Here is an 18746-nt window from a genome sequence, read left to right as displayed (position 1 = left end):
ATGCTCATTTACCATTCTGAAAATCCTGGGGCCCTTGAGAATTATGCTAACTATTCTACCTGTATTGTATAAATGAAACAGCAAAGCCTGGATGACAGCACATCTGTTTACAGCATGGTTTGATGAATATTTTAAGCCCACTCTTAAGACCTACTGCTCAGGAAAAAAAAAAAATCCTTTCAAAATATTACCACTCATTGACAATGTTCCTGATCATCCAAGAGCTCTGATGGAGATGTACAAAAATATTAATGTTGTTTTCATGCCTGCTAACCCAACACCCATTCTGCAGTTCATAAATCAAGGGGTAATTTTGACTTTCAAGTCTTATTATTAAGGAATACATTTTGTAAGGCTATGGCTTCCATAGATAACAATTCCTCTGATGGATCTGTGCAAAGTCAATTGAAAACCATCTGGAAAGAATTCTCATTCCAGATGCCATTGAGAACATTTGTGATTCATAGGAGAAGGTCAAAATATCAACATTAACAGGAGTTTGGAAGAAGCTGATTCCAACCCTCATGGATGACTTTGAGGGGCTTCAAGACTTCAGTGGAAGAAGTATCTGTAGATGTGGGAGTAACAAGTCAACTAGAATGAGAAGTGGAGCCTGGAGGTGGGACTGAATTGCTGCAATCTCATGATAAAACTTTAATGGATGAAGAGTTGCTTCTTACAGATGAGCAAAGAAAGTAGTTTCTTGAGATGGAATCAACTCCTAGTGGAGATGCTGTGAACATTGTTGAAATGACAACAAAGGATTTAGAACATTACATCAACTTAGTTGATAAAGCAGCAGCAGGGTTTGAGAGAATTGACTTTAATTTTGGAAAAAGTTCTAGTGTGGATAAAATGCTTTCAAACAGCAGTGCATGTTATAGAGGTATCTTTTGTGAAAGGAAGAGTATATTGACCCAGCAAACTTCACTGTTTTCTTATTTTAAGAAATTACCACAGCCACCCCAACCTTCAGCAGCCACCACATTGATCAGTAAGCAGCCATAAACATCAGGCAAGACCCTCCACCAGCAAAAAGATTATCAGTCCCTGAAGGCTCAAAAATGCTTAGAATTTTTAGCAATAAAGCATATTTTAATTAAGGCATGTACATTGCTTTCTTAGACATAATACATTTAATAGACTACTCCACAGTATAAACATAACTTTTTTTGTTGGTTTTTTTTTTTTGAGATGGAGTCTTGCGCTGTCACTCAGACTGGAGTGCAGTGGTGTGATCTCAGCTCACTGCAACCTCCACCTAGCGGGTTCAGGTGACTGTCCTGTCTCAGCCTACAGAGTAGCTGGGTTTACAGGTGCCTGCCACCACACCTGGCTAATTTTTTTGTATTTTTTAGTAGAGACGGGGTTTCAGCATGTTGGCCAGGCTGGTCTCGAGCTCCTGACCTCAGGCGATCCACCCAGCTCAGCCTCCCAGAGTGCTAGTATTATAGGCGTGAGCCACCACACCTGGCCTAAACATAACTTTCCCAGTGCATAAACGGGGAACCAAAAAACTTGTGGGACTTGCTTTATTGTGATATTTGCTTTATTGCTGTGGTCTGGAACCAAACCCACAATGTCTTCAAAGTATGCCTGTATCTATTAGCAGCCACTCCCCATTTCTTCTCCACCTTACCCCAGCCCCTGACTGCCACTGATCTATTTCCTGTACGTATAGGTGTGCCTATTCTAGATGTTTTGTGTAAATAGAATCATACAGTATGGCCTTTTGTGACTGGCTTCTTTCACTTAATTCTTCTTTCAAAGATCATCTATTTGACAGCATGAATAACTACTCCATTCCTTTTTATTGCTGAATAATATTCCATTATATGTATATATACCACATCTTCTTTATGTACCCATCAGTCAATGGGCATTTGGGCTGTTTCCACTTTTTGGCTGTTATGAACAATGCTGTTTCAAACACTCATGTACAAGTTTTTGTATTGACACCTGCTTTCATTTCTTTTGGCAAACCGAATATTTTTTATCCCCACTGCCTGGGATATGATACGATAAACTCACTGTTTTCATAAGTGCCACAATATTTCTAAGTGATATTGTAGAATTTTCATCTCACCAACTCCCAAAAAGTACAAAATAACAGCACCCTTTAAGGCCTATCTGTGGAACTTTATTTTCTTCCCGAGGGTGGCCTGCTTGATGGTTCTAGGGCTCAAGGCATGTCTAAACAGGCACTGTATGCTGCTGTCCTCACAAATCATACACACACACACACACACACACACACACACACATGCTCATTTACAGGGTTTGTAAACAGATTACATGTATTATGATAGATGTTATTGTTTTTTCATCTGATTGAGGGAAAATTTGTCCTCCAGTTGTAGAATCATAGCCATTTCATCATCTCGAAATGATTCTCCTCTCCTGCCTGTTCTGTCTCATGAGGACACTTACAATTTAGATTGGAGTTCTAGTGGGACAGCAGATACCTTTTTCACGGTGGAAAGAGACATCTGGTCAAAGCACCCTGAGAAACTTTTTTTTTTTCTTTTTTGAGACAGAATGTCACTCTGTCACTCAGGCTGGAGTGCAGTGGTGCTATCTTGGCTTACTGCAACCTCCACCTCCCAGGTTCAAGTGCTTCTTGTGCCTCAGCATCCTGAGTAGCTGGGATTACAAACGTGTGCCACCATGCACAGGAAGTTTTTTGTATTTTCAGTAGAGACGAGGTTTCACCACGTTGGCCAGACTGGTCTCAAACTCCTGGTCTCAAGTGATCTGCTGGCCTTGGCCTCCCAAAGTGCTGGGATTACAGGCATGAGCCTGCCCCTGGGTAACTTAACATAGACGGGGGGAGTTTGGTTATCTGTTTACTTGTGTAAGTCCCTACTTAGCAATCCTGAACTGGGAAAAGAAAAAACAAGGCGCATTGGGTGATCCAAACCTTTACAGATTAACACAGCATTGAATAAAGGAGATTTGCTAACAGGAAACTGGCTCAGAAAGCATTACTACTAGAGCTTGCATGTAATGACTGCGTTCTATAGGCCTCCATCTCTGGGAGAGGCATCTCCCAGGGCCACTCATAATGTCACTAGGGAAGGGAAAAAATAAAACTGAACAAAACCTCTCTCTGTCCTTGGACCTTCAAGATCTCCGGCAGTGATCCCTGTAATGAACCCTTCTTCTTTGAGATGCCTTCTGCTTGGGGATGCTCGTTCAGCTCTGTTCTCAAGAGCTACTTCTGGTGCCTTCTCCAAGCGTTTTTCTTACTCACTTTCCCTGCAACTCTTGCAGTGGAGTCTGTATTTTCGCTTAGCTTTACCTCCATTTCCATGTTTCTCTAAAAATCTACAGAGATCCACCAGGTGCAGTGGCTGGTGCGTGTAATCCCAGCACTTTGGGAGGCCGAGGTGGGCGGATCACCTGAGGTCGGGAGTTCGAGACCAGCCTGGCCAACATGGAGAAACCCTGTCTCTACTGAAAGTAGAAATTTAGCTGGGCGTGGTAGCACATGCCTGTAATCTCAGCTACTCAGGAGGCTGAGTCAGGAGAAACACTCGAGCCTGGGAGATGGAGGTTGCGGTGAGCCGAGATCACGCCATTGCACTCCAGACTGGGCAACAAGAGTGAAACTCTGTCTCAAAAAAAAAAAAAAAAAATTAAAAAATATAAATAAATCTACAGAGATCTGGGGAAATAGGAAGAAGGTAGAGTTAAGATGGAGACTAATTCAGAGAATGGTGGAACGGTTTTCTCCAGCTCCTTTGCTATTTTCTCTCCCCCGTCCTCCTTCCACACTCCTCCATCCTCCCAGGTCGTTCCTTCCTCAGTGCATCTCCTACCTGCCCAGGACTTTGCTTTTCTGTCTCTTCTGTGAACCAGATGTGGGGACATATACCCTGCTTCCATCGGGGGAGGCGCGCTCTCAACCAGGATTGATTTATAATCTGTTTAGAAATCAGTATTTTATAGGAAACTCTTGTGCCATCACCATGAGATTTCCTTTCAAGTTACAGGAAAACTCAAGCTGAAATCGTCCATTTCAATAACTGTCTCAACTCACCAGCAGATATGGGCATTTTACCAGCCTTGCTTAAAGTGGACCGGTAAAAAGACAAAATGTAACTGGGTCAGAATAAAACTAGAAAGGAAGGTGATACTAATAATTAGAAAAAAAAAATTCAAAAGTTTCAGAAATTGTTATCTGCATCTGGCCAAACCTGAGTCTTTCGGCAAGTTCCTAGGACTCTAGTAATAGATGTTTTTAGTAGAAAATAATGCTATCAGAAATTTTAGTAACTATTTTTAAATGTTGATTAAGCACTCCTGTTTCTAATGGAATAGGAAGCACAGAACACTAGTCCCACTGTAACAGCTAAAAGAAATAGATAATTTGGAAAAAATATATATACATCTATAGACAGACGTAAAAATATATAATTTAATTTCTGTTTTAAAACATACATCTACTTTAAAACATATAACAGTGTACTACTTATGCTAACATATTATAAAAATTATAAATATATTTATATGGATATAAGTTGACTTATAATTCTCAGTTCCTTATTTGAGAATTCTACCCACTAAAATTTATTAGTAATGCCAAAACCAAAGCTCCCAGGGCTTTTGAAGTGTTTTGGGACATGTGGATGCACAGAGGGCAAAAAATTTGAGTCACACAACATGCATGTTCCCAGCCGAGGTCAAACAAGGCAAAGTCTGCCTTCTTGTTTCAATTGTCATGATGTGAACACTATGTATATGTATAACACTACTAAACAGACTGTCCTTTTCACTACTGAGTGCCACGTTTTTTATATTTTTGCGCTTTTTGTTGATGATTTTGCTATTTAAAATGGTCCTAGTGTTCCTAAGAGCAAGAAGGCTGTCATGTGCCTTACAGAGGAAATAGATGTTTTAAAGCTTTATTCAGGTGTGAGTTATAATACTGTTGGCCATGAGTTCAATGTTAATGAATCAATAATGTAAATTAAATAACCTAATCTTGTATTTTCCCTAAGGACGACAATTTAGTATTCATTAATTTGGGGTTCATGGTGACTTTATGGAACCAAATAATAAATTCCATAAATTCTTATAGCATCGAGTAATGAGAATCAACTCTGTATATAATTTTTACATATACCATTTTTATATATTTATATAATTTTTATTTCTTCTTATATATACATAATTTTAACATATATATGTTTGACTTACTATTTCTACATGTCTCTTAACCTCTTTTCCATTATTTTGTATTCTTTTTCTCTCTGACCTTTAGTCAAATGTTTTCTTATTGACCCTCTTTTGCTGTGTCTTGACAGCTCATCCACTAAGATTTGGATATATATATATAATATGAATTTCAGAAGGATAGGAGAAAGAGAACAGGGCAGATGCATTATTTGAAGAGATAATGACCAACAATCAACCTATAGCTTCAAGAAGCTCAGAGAACCCCAAGTAGGTAAATACAAAAAAAAAGAAAAAAAAAATCACACTAGACACATGAGAGTCAAACTGTTGAGAACAAAAGATATTGACAAAATGTTAAGGACAGGCATGCTGGCTCACAGCTGTAATCCCAGCACTTTGGGAGGCCAAGGCGGGTGGATCACTTGAGATCAGGAATTCGAGACCAGCCTGGCCAACACGGTGAAACCGCATCTCTATTAAAAATACAAAAATTAGCCGGGCATGGTGTTGCACGCCTGTAATCTCAGCTACTCAGGAGGCTAAGACAGGAGAATTGCTTGAACCCGGGAGGTGGAGGTGTCAGTGAGCTGAGATTCCGCCACTGCATACCAGCCTTGGGCGACAAAGCAAGACTCCATCTCAAAAAAAAAAAAAAAAAAGTCTTAAAAGCAGTTGGAGGAAAGAGACACATTACGTTCAGAGGGACAACAATAAGAATTAAAAATGACTTCTCAACAAAAACTAGAGTTGCAGAGAACAATGAAATGACATATTTAAAGAGCTAAGGGGAAAAAGCTTCCAACCTACAGTTCAATATCCAGAGAAAATATCTTTCACAAATGAAGGCAAATTAAAAACAAAAGTTGGAATTCATTCCCAACAGATCTGCTTTACAATAAATAAAAAAGTTCTTCAACCTGAAGGATAAATGTATAAATCAGGCTATCACTTGAGACTTGTTACCTTCACTGTATTTAGATTTAAATATACATAATACATAAGTTGACCTCCAAAATTAAAAAATTCTCAGCCTGTCTTCCCATTGCAGGACCTCAAAACATCCACTATATTGCTTATTTCTTCACATGCCTGGGAAAGCAAGTTTCTTCAAGAAAGGACTTTAATAGGAAATCTGAAATCAATTAAATAATAAGCAAAGAATATGATTTCAAATATATGAAATGACCTATAATTTCACTGATTTCCTAACTTTTACCCTTCCTTTGCTCAGAATCCTGAAATTTATTCATTTTTGATTATTTTCCAAAAAGTTACTGTTCCTTCTGCCTTCTGATATAATCTCTGACAAAGTATCTGCTTATTGGGTCCTCCATTTTCTATACCATTATCTCCAATGGATTATAAAACGTGTTGGGATGGCCAGGTGCAGTGTCTCACGCCTGTAATCCCAGCACTTGGTGAGGCCGAGGTGGGCAGATCACCTGAGGTCAGGAGCTCAAGACCAGTCTGGCCAACATGGCTAAACCCCATCTCTACTAAAAATACAAAAATTAGTCAGGCATGGTGGCGGGCACCTGTAATCCCAGCTACTTGGGAGGCTGAGGCACTAGAATCGCTTGAACCTGGGAGGCAGAGGTTGTAGTGAGCCAAGATCATGCCACTCCACTCCAGCCTGGGCAACAGAGTGAGCCTCCGTCTCCAAAAAAAAAAAAAAAAAAAAAAAAAAAAAAAAAAAGTGTTGGATTTTGTGTGATCCTATACAATGAACTTGTAAATTATATCCTATTTGGATTGTTTCTTCTTTGTTTCATGTCTTCCTTCTCAAGTTTCTTGTGGGCACAAATTAATAAAGATAATTTTTAACTACAGGACTTTCTTCTTAGATATATATTTATCTGAGATATTTTTTGGATTTCCTTAAATTTCTGTAGATGGGTCTGCCTGGCCAGTCTGATGTACTGCCATTAAGCTATCAAGCACATATCCAGCTAAGACCTTGAATAAAGGTTTATAATTTCTTATTCTTCTACACTATGGCTGTGCTAAAATTCTCTTCCCATTTATCATTACTTCCCGTAGACATCTTACAAACTAAACCTTTTTTAGCCCCTGGTTCATTGTAAAACTTTTTTATTTTATTTTATTTTTTACAGTTGGTGTCTCGATCTGTCACCCAGGCTGGAGTACAGTGGTGTGATTATAGCTCACTGAAGCCTCAACCTCCCAGGCTGAAGCAATCCTCCCGCCTCACCCTCCTGAGTAGCTGAAACCACAGACATGTGCCACCACACCCAGCTAATTTTTTAATTTTGTGTAGAGATGGGGTCGTGCCACGTTGCCTGGGTTGGTCTTGAGCTCCTGGGCTCACACAATCCTTCCTCCTCGCAATCCCAAAGTCCTAGGATTATAGGCATGAGCCACCACGCCCAGCTAAAACTTTAGATATACATTATTATGGACTCACACTTATTCTCTTAATAATTACAAAAACATTTCTAAAGATAGCTTTTTTTTTAGTCAAGTCTACAAAAATTGCACAAGTTTTAAATCTCTGCACATGATTGTGCACTTTATGGACCCAGGTATAGAAGTACAAAGAGAGGATCATGAAAAAGTAAAGTATTAGAAATTTATTGATATCTTCTGGGTTATAAGGCATTGGTATCGTAGACTTTCACAGGCCTTGAAATTAGCAGTTTAATTCAAGTTTACCTAAATCTCCAAGGAATATTGGGACTCAGGTGACATCTTAGCAATAGATGCAAACCTAACTAGCAACATGCAGTAAATTAGTAATTAACAAATACATATTAATAATGTATAGTCCAAAGTTAGCCAGGCCTGGTAGTGCATGCCTGTAATCTCAGCAACTTGGGAGGCTAAGGCAGGAGAATCACTTGAACCTAGGAGGCGGAGGTTTCAGTGAGCCAAGATCACGCCAGTGCACCCCAGCCTGGGCAACAAAAACAAAACTCTGTCTCAAAAAAAAAAAAAGTACAGTCAATTAGTAATTAGTAAATACTTATTAGTGATGTGTAGGAAATTCAAAATTAGTACTAAATACTTTTTAGTGAAATGTGATCAGTGCGGCTCATGGGAGGCTGCTGGGGGCTTGTCTCTCTGCCCTTTCGCCAGCACTCCTGAGAGTATCAGGAAATGGGGCAAGTATTCTTTTCATAAAGTTGTATTAAAAGTTTAATTAACCTACAGTGCTACATTAAAAGAACTTTTCTTTATCCTACAACATTTAAATATGATCAAATTCAATGTTTTGAGGGGGGAAAGTGTTAGTTTAAGTCAACAAAAATATCTATCTACTGTTGGAACTTCAGTTACATTTCAACTCTTCATCTTAACCATCATCTTTCTACCAGTTCTGGTCCCGCCTTTGGTGGCTAAGGCTACCACCTTTTCAAGTCCTCACCTTGGGAAGCTGGAAGATTAAGAAGCAGTTATTCTTCCAGGCGAGTGCCCCCGCCCAGCACACTCATATTGCCAAGGGGAAGGAATTCACTGTCTACCAGATAAACAATCTCATTTCCCTTCCAATCACTGTTGGTTTTCCTTTGTTGCTAGAGTCACTTCTCATATCCACAGTGTCTCTTGAGAGAATCTCAGTCCTCTGAGTCCTACTGATTCTACGTTACTTCTCTGCACTATTCTGTTGCTAGTAAAAGAGGCATTTCTCAAAGGAAGAGCTGAATCTAAATGAAACAATGTATTCATTAAAAAAAAAAAAAAGGAAACAAAGATTTTTTTTTTTTTCCCCGAGATGGAGTCTCACTCTGTTGCCCAGGCTGGAATGTAGTGACCGATCTCGGCTCACTGCAACCTCCACCTCCCAGGTTCAAGCAATTCTTCTGCCTCAGCCTCCTGAGTAGCTGGGATCACAGGCTTGTGCCACTATGCCCGGCTAATTTTTGTATTTTTAGTAGAGACAGGGTTTCACCATGTTGGTTAGGCTGGTGTTGAACTCCTGACCTCGTGATCCACCCACCTCAGCATCCCAAAATGCTGGGATTACAGGTGTGAGCCACCATGCCCGGACTGTGTTGTTATTCTTAGAGTAGCTTCCCTAACATAAGGAACAGCGTATCCCGATACAAACAAATATAAAACAAATAAATATGCTCACTTTTGTGGAATCAAGGGGGTCACTTAAAGTGGGCAGGTATCTTTGTACAGTAAGCATTCAATAAATTCTATTGATTTAATGATAACAAACACTGTTTATAAAAGGAGAAGGGTATCTTTCTTTTTCTGAAGTAGCTCGTGAAAGTCATTGTCTTCAAGTGTTTCGTAGTGCTCTGAGAGTCTCAGTTACAAAATTAGTGTGCAAAAAGCAGTATATTCTTAATTTCAGCCTACTCAATATATATCTATTAACTAAAATGTCAAGGCTTTGATTATACCATAACTGGTACTCATAATTTGACCTTGAATACTACAAGATTTGGAAGTATCTTCCCAATCATCATAGACTGACTTGATTCAATATGATCTTTCTATTGAGCATATTTGTGGTATTAAAAAGCTTTGAAATTGGTAACCTAGGGGAGCTCCTTGAGGGAAAGGCCAAGATATTGTTTGTTATAGTCTCATTAGCTATTTATGCAGTGCCTGGAGAAGTAAGAGCTCAATATTTGTTGAACTCAAAACATAAAAAGTAAGGTAAAAATTGGTAAGGTGTGTAGCATATATAGTAATTAAATCTGCTAACTAAAGACTTCATTAATAAGAACACCACATTGCTAATCCACAATAGAAAATAAAGGCATCATTACAGGTTAGGAACCTTAATTTTACTATTTATATAGCAGAATTTTGTTGTGAAATGGAATTTCTCTAGTTATGCTGCCTAGAGGTAACTTTATTATTTTCTTTTGTGAATGAACTTTGATTTTTAAAAGTAGATAAAAGTACAAGAGATGGGTTTCCCAAACATACAGACATTCCTCAAGTTTGGCAATGTTATACTTTAGCAAAATCAGCACTTTAAAAATTGTATGTTGACTCCATAACTGATTTTTACACACCAGAGTTAGACTTTAGAGCACTAGCTAATGCTGACTAGCTAAATGCTAACATTTCAACCCATCACTTTATAGCTACCTGTCAGACAACAGTTTAATTTGCTGATGATGTGACCTTATATAGAGAAAATTCTAAGGACTCCACCAAAATGCTGTTAGCACTAATAAACAAATTGAGCAAAGTCACAGGATACAGAATTAATATACAGAAATCAGGAGCATATCTATACACTGACAACTATCTGAAAAAAAAATTGTTTTAAATCCTATTTACAAAAGCTACAAAAAATGCTTAAGAATAAATTTTACCAAGGAGGTGAAAAATCTATACATTGAAAACTATAAAACATTGATGAAAGAAATTGAAGAACACACAAATAATGGGAATAAATGGAAAGATAGCCTATGAATTAAAAAGATTAATATTATTAAAATGTCTATGCTATTCAAAGCCATCTACAGACTCAATTCAATACCTACCAAAATTTCAATAACATAATTCACAGAAATAAAAAAATCTTAACATTCATAGGGAACCACAAAACACCCCGAATAGCCAAAGCAATCTTGAGCAAAAAGAACAAAGCCAGAGGCATCATACTGTCTGACTTCTCAAACTATACTGTAAACCTAATGTAATCAAAATTATATGGTACTGTCATAAAAACAGACACACAGACCAACAGAATACAATAGAGAGCCCAGAAATAAATCCACTTATTTATGATCAACTGAGTTTTGACAGAGATGCCAGGAACTCACAATGGGGAGGGCAATCTCTTCAATAAATGGTGTTAGGAAAATTGGATATCCACATGCAGAAGAATGAAACTGGACTCCTATTTCACCCTACATACAAAAACCAACTCCAAATGGATTAATGACGTAAACTTAAAACTATACAACTGCTAGAAGGAAACATAGGAGAAAGGTCTACAACATTGGCCTGGGCAATTATTTTTTAAAATATGACCTCAAAAGTGCAGACAATGAAAGTGAAAATAGACAAATGGGATTATATAGCAAATGAAAAACCTGCTCAGCAAAGGAAACAATCAACAGAGTGAAGAGATAACTTACAGAAAAGGAGAAAATATTTGCAAACCATACATCTGATAAGGAGTTAAAAGCCAAAATATACAAGGAAGTCAAACAACTCAATCGCAAAACAAAAACAAACAAAACCAAGTAACCCAGGTTTTAAAAACGGGCAAAGGATCTGAATAGATATTTCTTGAAAGAAGACATACAAATAACCACCAGGTATAAGAAAAAAATGCAAACTACTAATCACCAGGGAAATGCAAATTAAAACCACAATGAGATGTCATCCCACACCAGTTAGAATGGATATTATCAAAAAGACGAAAGTTAAAAAGTGTTGGTGAAGACGTTGAGAAAAGGAAACCCTTGTACACTGTTGGTAGGAAAGTAAATTAGTATAGACATTATAGAAAATAGTATGGAAGTTCCTTAAAAAGTTAAAAATAGAATACCCATTTGTGGATTGATCCAGCAATCTCACAAATGGATATATTTCCAAAGGAAATGAAATCAGTATATCAAAGAGATATCTGCATTCCCGATGGTTATTGCAGCACTATTCACAATAGTCAACATATGGAATCAACCTAAGTGCCTGTCAGTGGATGAATGGATAAAGAAAATGTGGTATATATGCGCTATGGAATATTAGTCAGCCTCAAAGAAAGAAGGGTATCTCATTATTTGTGACAATTTGAATGAGCCTGAAGGGCATTATGTTAAGTGAAATAAGCCAGGCACCGAAAGGCAAATCCTGCATTATATGTCAAATCTAAAAAAGTGAAACTCAAAGAAGCAGACTTAGAATGGTCGTTACCAGGGACTGGTGAGGAGAGGGCAAGGGTGTTGGTGGAATGTTGGTGAAAGAATGTAAAATTTCAGCCAAAGAGGAGAAATAAGTTCAAGAGATCTCTTGTACAACATGAGGACCATAGTTAATAACAATGTATTGTATACTTGAAAATTGCTGAGAGAATAGATTTTAAGTATCCTCACCCTCAAAAACGATAAGTATGTGAGGGAATGCATATGTTAATTAGCTTTATTTAACCACTTCACAATGTATACATATTTCAAAACAACATGTTGTACACTATAACATGTAAAATTTTGTTGGTTAAAAATAAATACATTTTAAACAAATAAAAATATAATTTATAATGTTGTCTTTATAATTTTATTAAAATATTTCTACTGGCAAAAAGAAACATAATTCTGACAAACTTCATAAAATTGAAACAGAAAAAATAATTATTAGTTAATCCAAACCAGAAAACATTAATCCCTGCTATGGTTTGGATATGGTTTGTTTGTCCTCACCAAAACTCACGTGGGAATTTGATCCCTGATTGGATGGAGTTGGGAGGTCTGGATGTAGTGGGAGGTGTTTGGGTCATGCAGGCAGGATTCCTAATGAATGGCTGAGTTCTGTTCTCACAGTGGAGTGAGTTTTTGCTCTTGAGCAAATGGATTATTTCGCACAGGAATGAATTAGTTCCCAAGAGACTGGGTTGTTATAAAGCCAGGCTACCCCTCAGATTTTCCTATTTTTGCAGGCATTTATTTCCCCTTTGACCTTCTTCACCATGTTATGATGCAGCACAAAAGCCATCACCAGAAGCCAGGACCATGATTTTGAACTTCTCAGCTTGCAGAACTGTGAGCTAAACAAACCTCTTTTCTTTTGTCTACTCTCAGGTATTGTGTTATAGCAACAAACAACAGACTAAGACAAGCTCCAATTAGAAATTTATTTAGCTTAAGTTGATCAAAGATCAGAGGTATGAAATCTTACAAATACATAGTCAAAGATTAGCTCTAATTGGTCAGGTATAATTGTGAATTTGTACTATTTTATAAATTCCTTCTTATTGCATGTAAGTCTATGTCACCTTTCAGGAACATATTTTGTAAAGCAGGATTGGACTGCTTAGAATTGATCAAGGAGATCAGTTGTAATAGCAAGAAAGGAGATTAGAATATTTTGGCTGTTTTTCCACTTTTCTGTAAACTTATTATTTTTAAGTATTAATATTTTCCATTTGGAATATACATACAGTTTTTTGTTACACTCAAGTGGAAACAAAGTGGGGTTTCTTAAGTCTCAATGAGATGATGATGATTTTTGAAATGGGAAATCGGTAGGCCTTGCCAAAGCTCATGGCTAAGTGAAGACAATTTAAGAGAAGAGAATGTAGTGAAGTGACATACGTTGAAAAGAAATGGTGGGCCTTCATGCCTAATGCATTCCTTTACTTCTTAATATCAAAGCAGGCATAGTTTTTCACCAACCCTCCATTTGTACCAGATCTTTGAGAATCTGTCCCAGTGATACAGAATTAAGCCAGGCACATTTCACATGCAATTGGCTGGCTGCCAGCCTGTGCTCCCCACAAACCTTGACAGATTGCTGGTTCCTGTGCTGCCCAGGAACGCTCAACCCAGGCTTTCTTTGTCTCTCTGGAACATCTGCTTAGAAAGGAGAGAGGCTTTTTTCCCCCAAACTTATGTTTTATTTTCTCATTTTCTCTTTTGGGTCCAAGTCTTTCATATTTGCTAATCTAAACTTATTCTGACATACTTTGTGTGAATTTTTGTTTTGAACTACACACATAAAATTCAAGCTAGTGTTCTTGGGGAAATTAACAAATAACTGCTTTTGCTGTTTTTTTTAATTGAATTAGGACATATATTACAACATCTGTTTCATAGTTACTATAATAAATAATGTTTCACTTCTCAAGACTGAGTTATAAAAATAATTGGTTTTGACATGAGCCCATCTATTTAATATGGTCTATAAAATGTTCAAAAAATTCCAAATAATATGATTGCCTAACAAAAGAACCAATCTGCTAACTGGATGAGGACTCGAGAGCTCTGTCTGAGGACTCTACAGAAACCCATTTACAAACACTGGAGGAAGGTCTCAGCTGTCTAGTCCTGATGTTTGTTTATCCATCCAGCATAGCTTAGGGTGAAAGTCTTGTATTTGTTTCTATGGTTATAAACGGTCCCACCCTTCTGGACATTTACATTGAATCAGTCAGCCAGCCAGCCAGTTGTTCAAAAAAAAGTCTGGGAGTAATTAAAATGAGAGTTATAAATTTCATTTTTTTTTTTTTTTTTTTTGCCATTGTACCATTTCTCTGTCAGAGTCTTACACAACCAACATATCCAAGGCAAGACTAACAATCTGAGAATGGTGAGAACATACTAGCAAATAAAGAATATATTAATAATTAATTATAGCTATTAAAGCTGTGTGAATCAGGTATCCCTCCCTACCCCCCACCAGCTGTGTTTACCATAAGGACGTAAACAAGCCCAAGAAGAGCTGGCCACTGGTGGGGGCAGGTCCAGCAAAGCCTGAATTGTATGAAGAGCCCTGGAGGCTCTTGGGAAATAATTTATTGTAAGGGAAAGAAGGGTCAAGTGCACAGTTTGCAGTACTAGCAATGTTTCAATAGTCAGAGGAGATGGGAATGAAAACAGCATTGCATTTGCCACTCCAATTTGTTCTCCAGTGTCCTCTCTCAGAACTGGCAGTTAGGCAACTTCCAGCAAAGGCAGAGGCAAGCCTCAATGACATGTTAAGAAATGAGAGACTCTTCAGGTGTGGTGGTGGACACCTGTAGTCCCAGCTACTCGGGAGGCTGAGGCAGGAGAATGGCAAGAACCCAGGAGACGGAGCTCGCGGTGAGTGGAGATTGTGCCACTGCACTCCAGCCTGGGCGACAGAGCAAGACTCTGTCTCAAAAAAAAAAAAAAAAAAAAATTAATTAATTAAATAAAATAAAAGGAAATGAACTATCAAGCCACAAAAACACATAGGGGAGCATTAAATGCATATTGCTAAAGGAAAAAGTCAGTTTTGATGTGGAGGAACATTAAATGCATATTGCTGAAGAAACAAGTCAGTCTGAAAGACCATGTACTATATGATTCCAGCTGTATGACATTTTAGAAAAGGCAAAACTATAGAAACGGTAAAAATATCAGTGGTTGCCAGGGGTTTGGATAAGAAGCAGAGTATAATGAGGGGAGGAATGAATGGGTAAAGGACAGGGCAGTAAAAATATTCTGTATAAGGACTATAATAGTAGGTACATGTCATTATGTAATACATTTGTCAAAACCCCTAGAACTGTAAAACACAGAGTGGAAATTAATATAAACTATGGACTATAGTTAAAATTAATGTATCAATATTTATTAATTTTAATAAACATACTACGCTAATACAAGACATTAATAATAGGGAAAACTGGGTACAAGAGCAGGGGGTGGGGTTGAGCATATGCAACTCTATGTACTGTCCATGTAATTATTCTGTAAATCTTGAAATGTACTAAAAAATAAAATTTATTATTAAAAAAAAAAAAGAAAGACATGAGAGACTCTTACCTGGCACACAGCTGGCTTTAAAGCTTCAGCAGAAGTAGCAGCAAAGACATTATGGCTCCAGTACCCCAAAGCCTCAGGAGCCCCTTTGTTTGGAAGAAGGAGATGGAGACTTCTTATCAGGCTAGGAGAGCAGCATAGTACCTCCATATGGCCTCACCACTGCTGTTGTGGCAGACTAATTTACAGAAGTATTACTTTCTATTCTGTATTGGAAAGGGATGAAGGGATGGTTGTAGTTCTGAGAATATATTAGGAGTTTGAGCTCCACTAAGTCCACATAAGAAGGATGAACCTAGAATCCAGGCCTCCAAGACTTGCCTGGTGCCCCAGAGGGGCCGTCCTGTTTTAAGGAACATAGGATTGCACAATGAGCATACCAAAAGGCCCTTCCCAAATATGTAGGACCACACAAGACTCGACACTTCCACAGGACTCTTGGGAAGTCCCAACAATGATAGATTGATTAGCCCAGTCTGACAAGACAGGAGCTATACACACAAATTTGATTCTGAAAAAAAAAAAATTAATGTAACATTTCTCATGTTAGAGTATTATGTTAGGATCATATTCACGCCTATTGGGGGATTAAAAAAACAGAAATTCTGGGCAGGAATGGGGGCTCATAACTGTAATCCCAACACTTTGGGAGGCTGAGGTGGGAGGATCCCTTGAGCCTAGGAGTTTGAGATTGCAATGAGCTATTATGCCACTGTACTCCAGCCTGGGTGACAGAGTGAGACAGGTGAAAGAAAGAAAGAAAGAGAGAGAGAGAGAGAGGGAGAGAGAAAGGGAGGGAGGGAGGAAGGAAGGAAGGAGAGAAGAAAGAGAAGAAGGAAGGAAGAGAGAAGGAGAGAAGAAAGAGAGAGAAAAGGAGGAAGGAAGGAAAGAAGGAAGGAAGAAGGAAGGAAGAAGGAAGGAAGAAGGAAGGAAGGGGTAGGGAGGGAGGGAGAAAGGAAGGAAGGGAGGAGGGAGGAAGGAAGGAAGAGAGAAGGAGAGAAGAGAGGGGAAGGAAGGAAGAAAGGAAGGAAGAAGGAAGGAAGGAAGGTGTAGGGAGGGAGGGAGAAAGGAAGGAAGCAAGGGAGCAGGGAGGAGGAAGGAAGGAAGGAAGAGAGAAGGAGAGAAGAGAGGGGAAGGAAGGAAGGAAGGAAGCAGGAAGGAAAGAAGGGGGAGGGAGGGAGGGAGAAAGGAAAGAAGGGAGGAGGGAGGAAGGAAGGAAGAGAGAAGAGAGAAGGGGGAAGGAAGGAAGGAAGGAAGGAAGGAAGGAAGGAAGGAAGGAAGGAAGGAAGGGAGGGAGGGAGGGAGGGAGGGAGGGAGGGAGGGAGGCAGGAAAGATAATTCTGTCTACGACTGCTAAGGACCCTGTTTTTGTTCCAGGCTAGAGCAAAAGGGGGTACAAAACCAAATGCTAACAAGCTGCTGCATTTATTGAGATAACCATCTTCAGCTAATGTGAAGCACTTACATAGAGTAACTTACACAGAGTAAGTGGTAGAAAAATGTGTGTCGCAAGGAAAAGAAAAAATGGCCCCAATACAGACACCAATTTTTAAATAAAAATGTCTTATTTATCTGGTAAACTGTTGATGAAATGGCAACAAGAATGATAGACCTAGGTTTTCTATCTCATCCATTGAGGATGTGTACTCTTGTTTTACTCATGCGGACAATCTGCCAGTCATCATTCACATTGCATCTGCTCTATGATATCCAATAGGCATTAAAAGGCATCCTGCACAGTGAAGCCTTGAACAAAATAGTGTTACTATAACCACCGTCTGGTCTGATATGAAGAGAGTGATTATTTACTAATGCCCTACCAGTCTAGAAATGCCTGGATCTGGCATGGTGGGGGAGGAATCAGTGTAATATTTTATACAGATCACACTTAGTTACCATGAGCATGAAAACATTTTGGTCAACAGTCTTGAATGACAAGACCAGCATAGTAATGGCAGAATCCATTCAGCATAAAAGGAACATATGAGAACTTATATTTGTCCTTTGTATCTTATAATCATCAATCACTTTATATGAATAGACACTGGTGCCTGCATACTCTATGTGCTAGATGATCGTGTGCCACAAACGGAACATGAGGAAGCAATTTCAAAACTCAGAAAAGCTACAGGCATAACTCTTACTTGTGAGTTTGTCTTTGGTATATGAAGATTATATTGTCTATGTCACAAAATGAGCAAGAAAATTAAACATATTCTTAGAATGAAGTTTCAAATTAAAGTAGTCCTGATAATACAAATATGTACAAACAACTGGAGGACAGAAGAACTGATGCTTCCCCATTCCTTAGTTATGAGATGGAAACAAGGACATTTAAAAAATTTTTCTAGAAGTTGTGTAGAATTATTAAGGACAGTATACATTGGAAATTAAAAATTCATAGGCCCTCAACATTGTCGACCAAAACATTTTAACACTCATGGTAATTAAGTGTGATCTCTATAAAATATCATGCTGATTCCTTCCGCCTTACACCAGATCCTCACATCTTGCTGGAGACAGACATTTCTAGACCAGCTTAGCACTAGTGAAGTTAAAGTTGAACTCTGTGCTAAGAATATAAAATGACATAGGGTATTAGCCAATAATGTTTGGATGCAACACCACCAGCAAGTCATTTTAAAACTGAAAAAAACTAGAATACTGTTAATAACCTAACTATTAGTGAAGGAAAATATCTTTGTGCTATTAATTTTAGAAAATTATGTAAAAATATGGGCTACTTCACCTTTATCTTACTTTTTTACAGTTCCATTTTTGTGTCTGCTGTATCATGTACATGTGAGGGCATGTGCAAAAATGTTTTACTGAGATAGGTAGATCAGTGAAGTTCAGAGACCACTAGTGTAATTCCAGATCAGGAATGTATGCAAAAATATTTCACAGAGGGCTCTATAATCATCCCCTGCAACAATATTAAGCCCTTTTACCAAAACTCGGCCTCAAATATTGGATTAAAGAAAGTGTTCTGAGACTAAGAATAAAATTTTACAACCATCATTTTAGGCAGGCTTATGCCTTCATTTTAAATTATCACCTTTGGGTCCAAATGTATTTAATTGTTCATCGAGGAAGGAAAAAGAGCAAGGGATAGAGGTTACT

General features: G+C 38.2%; 2 protein-coding genes across 2 annotated transcripts in view; both read left to right on the top strand.

Moving 5' to 3' along the window:
• Window positions 1–18746, top strand: part of CGRRF1 (cell growth regulator with ring finger domain 1) — a 1085659-nt gene that overhangs the window by 264685 nt on the left and 802228 nt on the right. The gene's annotated exons all lie outside the window — the stretch shown is intronic.
• CDKN3 (cyclin dependent kinase inhibitor 3) overlaps window positions 17469–18746 on the top strand; it is a 670130-nt gene continuing 668852 nt past the window's right edge. Inside the window, exon 1 of the mRNA XM_050798273.1 lies at window positions 17469–17479. The gene's annotated coding sequence lies outside the window, so the exon portion shown is untranslated. The remainder of the gene's footprint in view (window positions 17480–18746) is intronic.

The sequence above is a fragment of the Macaca thibetana genome, chromosome 7 (assembly GCF_024542745.1).
Source record: "Macaca thibetana thibetana isolate TM-01 chromosome 7, ASM2454274v1, whole genome shotgun sequence".
NCBI classification, from domain to species: Eukaryota; Metazoa; Chordata; class Mammalia; order Primates; family Cercopithecidae; genus Macaca; species Macaca thibetana.
This window is presented reverse-complemented; position numbering and strand designations above follow the sequence as displayed.